Source organism: Helianthus annuus, chromosome 17 (assembly GCF_002127325.2).
Source record: "Helianthus annuus cultivar XRQ/B chromosome 17, HanXRQr2.0-SUNRISE, whole genome shotgun sequence".
NCBI lineage: Eukaryota > Viridiplantae > Streptophyta > Magnoliopsida > Asterales > Asteraceae > Helianthus > Helianthus annuus.
The window spans coordinates 160,596,266-160,602,644 of NC_035449.2; the positions used below are offsets into that span (position 1 = coordinate 160,596,266).

The following is a 6,379-nucleotide window of genomic DNA, read 5'->3' on the forward strand; positions in this document are numbered from 1 at the left end:
CAAAACGCCGCGTTATGAGCATAGCGGGGCGTTTTGGGGTTTTTTTAAATTTTTTAAAATTGTATTTAATTAACAAACGGGTCAATAAATAGTCTAAATTTGCCGTTTTTTCCTTTATACATCATTTTTTAATATATATGGACTATACGGCAAGTTCCGGATCAAATCGGTTACGTGTGATGTCTTATTCCGTTATCTCGTATCATTTAGGTTTGAAATCACAAGTACTCCTGTGAGAAGTGTTATGTGTATCAGCCGCCTACCGTACATGAACATGACGTATTTTTTCATTAATTGCAGTATTATGATGTATATTGTCATTTCGGGTCGTACAAGTGCGTATTGAATCCGATTGGGTCGTGTCGGTGACATTCGGTTTTTAACGTGATGTAACGCGTATATTGAACAAACACAAACGTGGTTATTATTAAACACATTTAAGATACACAAACACAAACGTGATTATTATTAAACACATTTAAGATACATCGTGAACATATGGGGTTGCATTAAGGTCAGGGGCACGATACGTAAGCATTTCGTACGTGTTGATCTGATCCATGTATAATGTATGCCAGGCTGCTGCGCGCTCTGTTCTGTTCGCTGTCCAGAGTAGGTTTGGGGGAGGCATTGGATAACAACCTCCAAGCTCTACATGTATGAAATGCCCCTTGTCGACGAACACAACCGCAACTACCAGGTGAGGTTCCTCAGCTTCGTTTGGGCCGCCCAGCATAGGGAAAATTGTATCGCTCCCACGAATGTCGAAGGTGTGAACAATCACACCGTATCGTTGGGCAACAAGAAACCCCGTCTCAGGCATCGACATGTAATTTTCGATACCTGCTCGTCCCACCCCCTTGAAATCGATCCGTTTAACCAGCGCATCATAATGTCCTACATTTTCCGGATCGAAAACCTGCCTCCAAAGCGATTCGTTCATACGTAACTCCTTTAGAAGCTGTTCCCGGATCTTCAAATATGAATTTTGTTTCACTCCTAACCCAACAGCCACCGATCTAAATCCACAATGACCATCTGGTTTCACGTCCTTTATTTTAACGATGTATGGATGGATCACTTTGGGAATCTGAGATGCGTAGTTGCGGATCGCTATATCCGTCTTAGGACCGAGCTTGATATTCGGGAAATCAGGGTGTAGGTTGAGCGGTTTGGTATTCTTTCCTCTGCAAGAATCTTCGGCTGATATGTACGAGCTGTGACGGGGAAGATCGTCTGAGGCATCGACCCAAGTTTCTTCTGACGGAATGTAAGAGCTTTGTCTAGTAGCTTCAACCTTTCTTTCTTCCTGCGTTTTCAATGTTGGTCGACCACGAGTTTTCTTCAGAACAGCAGGAGGTTTTTTGTTACTGTTCCCTGGATTGAGGATTTGCTGAAACTTTTCAAAGAAGCTCCTTTTCACTTGAGGGGGTGTTGGATCGATCTGTTTTTTCAATTTTTCAAATTCCGCGTCTACATCAATATCCTCTATTTTATTCCTTGCAGGCTTGAAGTCAAGCTTCTTCCAAAACACGTCTATGTGTGTGATCCGGATTTGCTGACCTGTGGATGAAAACAAATTAGGTGGCAAAATCATAACGAGAAAGTTCAAAAATAATAATTACCTTTATTTTCCAACTTTTCCAAATGACAGGCACATGGCAAACCACAGCTGGTAAAAAGTTGGCAACCACAGCTTGCACCGTAGGCTCTCAACCCGTCTTCCTTACGCTTTAGTTCCATACTCAAAAGCTCAATCGCATATATTGAAACCTTTCTGAGAATATATGCAAGCATGGGCTGCTTCTTGTGGTGCGTCATCACTTTTCGGAGGCTTGTTTCAAAGGTACTTCTAATCTCGGCGTATTGTTTAGCAACAACATGATCAATATACAGTACAAGTTTATCCAGTGTGTTGCGATGACTTGGAAAGTGACTTTTTAATGTTGCATGCATGCTCTCAACCCTGTTGGTCGTAGTCTGGTGAAAGTTGATAGTTTGGTTAATCCAGCAAGATACAAACTTTTCACGGTACGGATCCAACCAGGATTTCTTCATATAATCATAAACCTCTAAAATTAAAAAACGTAAATAGTCAGTTTTTGTTATTATATAAAATTTGAACATAATTATGTAAGAAATACTCACGTTCACGGTCAGCTTCTTTCAGCTGTGCTTCAAAGTTTTCCAAGTTATACATGTATATTTCCTCGGTCGTAGACTCGCACAATGTCCAAAATGTACGTACGAATTCTTTCCACTCCTTGTCAGAGAATTTCTTCTTGCTGTTCTTATTAATATTTTGTTGAATATGGAACCGACAAAGATACTTATGCGCTTTTGGAAAAACTTGTTCACACGCGTTCATTAGCGCAAAATCCCTGTCTGTTAAAATCACGTGCGGTTCCATACATCCTGCCAGCATAGACTTGATCCTCTGCAACACCCATAGGTAGTTCTCTGACTTCTCGGCGGAAATTACAGCACAAGCAGTCGTAAACGATTTGTTTGTCGACGTCATGCCTACGACCTGAACAAATGGCAGGTTGTACATGTTCGTTTTGTATGTGGCGTCAATCATTAGCACATGCGGGAAGGCACACCACATAGTGAATGATTTTTCGTGAACAAAGAAGACGTCTTCAACTTCGTTCGATATCTCATTCGTGCGCATGTAATAAGTGTAATTTTTTTCGATAAGAATGTTTTCAAGTTTTTGCATCGGAGACTTACCGACATTTTTTTCGGCGTTGATCTTCTGAACAGCGTTGTGTATATCTTTCGGAATAAGCTTTCTAGCCGGATTGTTTTTTGTCAGCGTTCGCCAAATACTTTGGTTGCGAATATCTTGCTCTGCCAACTCCTTAACCAGTTTTTTGTCCTCCGAAGAAAGCCTTCTCGCATACGCGTGACCCTCGAAGTTTTCAATAGGAGTGTGGTTATGCTTCGCCTTCGTCACCTCGATCCTCCAAACACTTTCGGATGATTCCGAAAACCCGATCATCTCGAACGGGCAGCCTATTTTCTTGCTACCCGTTTTCCTTTGTGTAGCTACACTCTTATGCTCCCCACCAAAAGTACATTGAAACCAAATCTTGTAATTCTCTCCTCTTTTATTCGACCTCTTTGTCACAATGAGGTAACCATTGTCTTTTGCCGTGTCTTGTACCCAACGCACCAACTCTTTACGTGACGAAAAGGTCTGCGTTGTATCAAACGAAAATGTAACCGGGTAACAACCTTCCTCGTCAACAGACACATCCTCCGGCTCACCATCGTCACCGAGATTCGAATAGACTTGATGTTCAAAGCTCTGTTCACAACCGTAACTCTGGTTTGGATAACACTCCTGCTGTACAAAGCTTTGCTCGCCACCGTAACCGAAATTCGAATAACCTTGTTGACAACCGTAACTGTCGTTTGGATAACACTCCTGCTGTACAAAGCTATACTCGCCACCGTAACCGAAATTCGAATAACCTTGTTGTGCGTAAGGGTCCTCCACAGGGGTATTCAAATCCAGCTGCACCGTGTTATCACGATAACGAATGCCAGATACAACCTCTGTCTCCCTCAAGTTGGACGACACCGGTTTCTCAAACGAGTCAGAAATAGCGGTCCCCTCGTAAGAATCAGGAACAACCGACTCGTCAGAATAATCACCGAAAAGATAGTTACTGAACCACGACATCGTTTTTTCAAAAAATTTAACTAATAGAGCAAAGAAGATCGACAGAAAACAATTCGAGTGATGAATCTGTTGTCTGGCCAGTGATTTAAAGCCAGAATTTGGGATCGAAGCGCCGCGCTATGGCCAAAGCGCGGCGCTTAGGGTTCACGGGGCGACTGAAACCTAGTAAGCTTTATGTCTGTCAGTCTGTCACTCAGTCAGTCATTCGAAACCTCGTATCACGTTTTGTCGCCCTAAGCGCCGCGCTATGGCCAAAGCGGAGCGCTTAGGGGTGTGAAAATTATTTTGGCTGTGTGTGATTAGCATGAGCCTTCATTTATTTAGCAAAAGCAAGTAGATAGATTGTAAGTAGCCCCTACCCATCTCCTTGATTAATTTTCCCTTTTTGTATTACAATCATTGATACCTTTTTCCATCATCTATCAAAACTAGTATGTCATCGCCCCTCCAAAGTTGATTCTTGTTCTTGTTTTCTTAATAAATGAACTCCTTCACTCAGTTGCAACTCACTTTTGATCTCATAATGACTCAACTTACCATCAAACTCCATCAAAAAGTAACAAGTTTCTTACTAGATCTAGAGCTCAAATACATCAAACTTAGCCATGGATATTCACTTCTGCTCCCTTTAGCCCTCATTCATCTCACTCTCACTCTCACTCTCCTTCACTTCCGACTCCACCATTTATGGATCACCACCACCCTCCTTATAGTCTCGCGAGTTTACTTAGCAAAACGTTCAAGACCCATCTATCTTGTCGACTTCACTTGCTTCAAACCCGATGACCGCCTTAAAAGGTCCACGCAAGGCATCATGGAAATGTCCCAAAACTTGGGGGTTTTCAATCAAGATACAATGCATTTTCAAGAACGCGTCATAGCCGGTTCAGGATTAGGGGACCAGACATACGTCCCACCCGGGCCTGCAGCTCAACCCTCAGTGCTAAACTGGGAGACGAACCTAGCCGAGGCAAAGCTGGTCATGTATGGTGCACTTGACTCTTTGTTTCAAAAAACTGGAGTCCCACCACAAGATATTGGTATTTTGATAGTGAACTGCAGCGGATTTAACCCTAACCCGTCTCTAACCGCCATGGTCGTTAACCATTACAAGCTCAAACCCGAAATCCTGACTTACAACATGAGTGGAATGGGCTGCAGTGCGGGTCTTATTTCTATCGACTTAGCTCAAACTCTTCTCCATACTCACCCTGACATGTACGCTGTCGTTTTGAGCATTGAAACCATGACCCCCCTCTGGTACTTGGGAAATGATCGCTCCATGCTTTTAGGCAATTGCATTTTCCGAATGGGCGGTGCTGCGATAATTCTCTCCAACAAGAGCCATGATCGAGCCCGCTCCAAATACGAGCTAGTCCATATGATCCGAACCAATAAAGCATCCGAAGATAAAAGCTACAACAGTGTGCAACAAAGAGAAGACGACAAGGGTATTATCGGAGTTTCACTTTCGCGGGACCTAATGACGGTTGCTGGAGACGCCCTAAAGACAAATATAACAACTTTAGGACCTTTAGTGTTACCGTTTTCTGAGCAGTTGTTCTTTTTCATTACCCTTGTGAAAAAGAAGATACTAAAGATGAATGTGAAGCCTTACATACCCAACTTTAAGCGTGCTTTTGAGCATTTTTGTGTGCACGCGGGGGGGTAAGGCGGTGCTGAATGAGGTTCAGAAGAGTTTGAATCTAACGGACCGGGATATGGAGCCATCGAGGATGACGTTGCACCGGTTTGGTAACACGTCAAGTAGTTCCTATTGGTATGAGTTGGGTTATGTGGAGGCTAAAGGTCGGGTTTCAAAGGGGGATCGTGTTTGGCAGATTGCATTCGGGTCGGGTTTCAAGTGTAACAGTGTGGTTTGGAGAGCGTTGAAGACGATTCCACCGGGTGGTTGCATGGGTGAAGCATGGTCCGACTGCATTGATCGGTACCCGGTCAAGGTCCAAGTTGATTAGCTACTAAAAACTTTAAAAATAATAATTTGGATAATGACATCAGATTAGTGTACCTGTTTATTAGCATCTGTATATTTTTATTTATGTGGTTTATTAGCATCTTTGTGTTTTTGTTTATGGTTTATAAAAATATAGAGTTTTATGGAGATCGAATAAAAAATATAAAGTTTTCGACGGATATGTCTGCTGATTTAAACGCACTATCACCGATAAGTACTGATGAGTTAAATGCCATTTTTAGGCCAGTGGGTGGTGCGTGATGGAGCAATCATGATAGCATTCAAACCTCCACCGCCACCTAATAATTCAACGAGTGATGGAAGTTAAGCGATAAATGGATGTGAGGGGGTGTGAGGGTTTATTATTCGGTGTTGTGAGTGATGATCATTGCCACTGAAAAAGGTTGTGAGTGATGAAAAAATGGTTGATGGCATGGCTGAACTTGATTGGGTGTTGTGAGTGATGAGTGAGTGATGAGTGATGACCACCCCCACCCCCTTAGTACATGTGATTTGGGTCATTTTTAATCTAAGGTGGGTAGGGGCGGTCATCACTCATCACTCACAACATCCAATCAAGTTTCGTCATGTCCTCAACCATTATTCCATCACTCACAACCTTTTTAGTGGAAATGTCCATCACTCACCACACCCAACAATTTTCCCTCACAACCAACAATTTCTCTCAACACTCAATACCCCATAACGCGTCA

The 6,379-nt window shown here is 42.7% G+C and overlaps 1 pseudogene; it reads left to right on the forward strand.

The window, feature by feature from the left end:
• The first annotated feature begins 4,140 nt into the window (after positions 1-4,140).
• LOC110923412 lies at positions 4,141-5,720 on the forward strand (annotated as a pseudogene).
• The last annotated feature ends 659 nt before the right edge of the window (positions 5,721-6,379 follow it).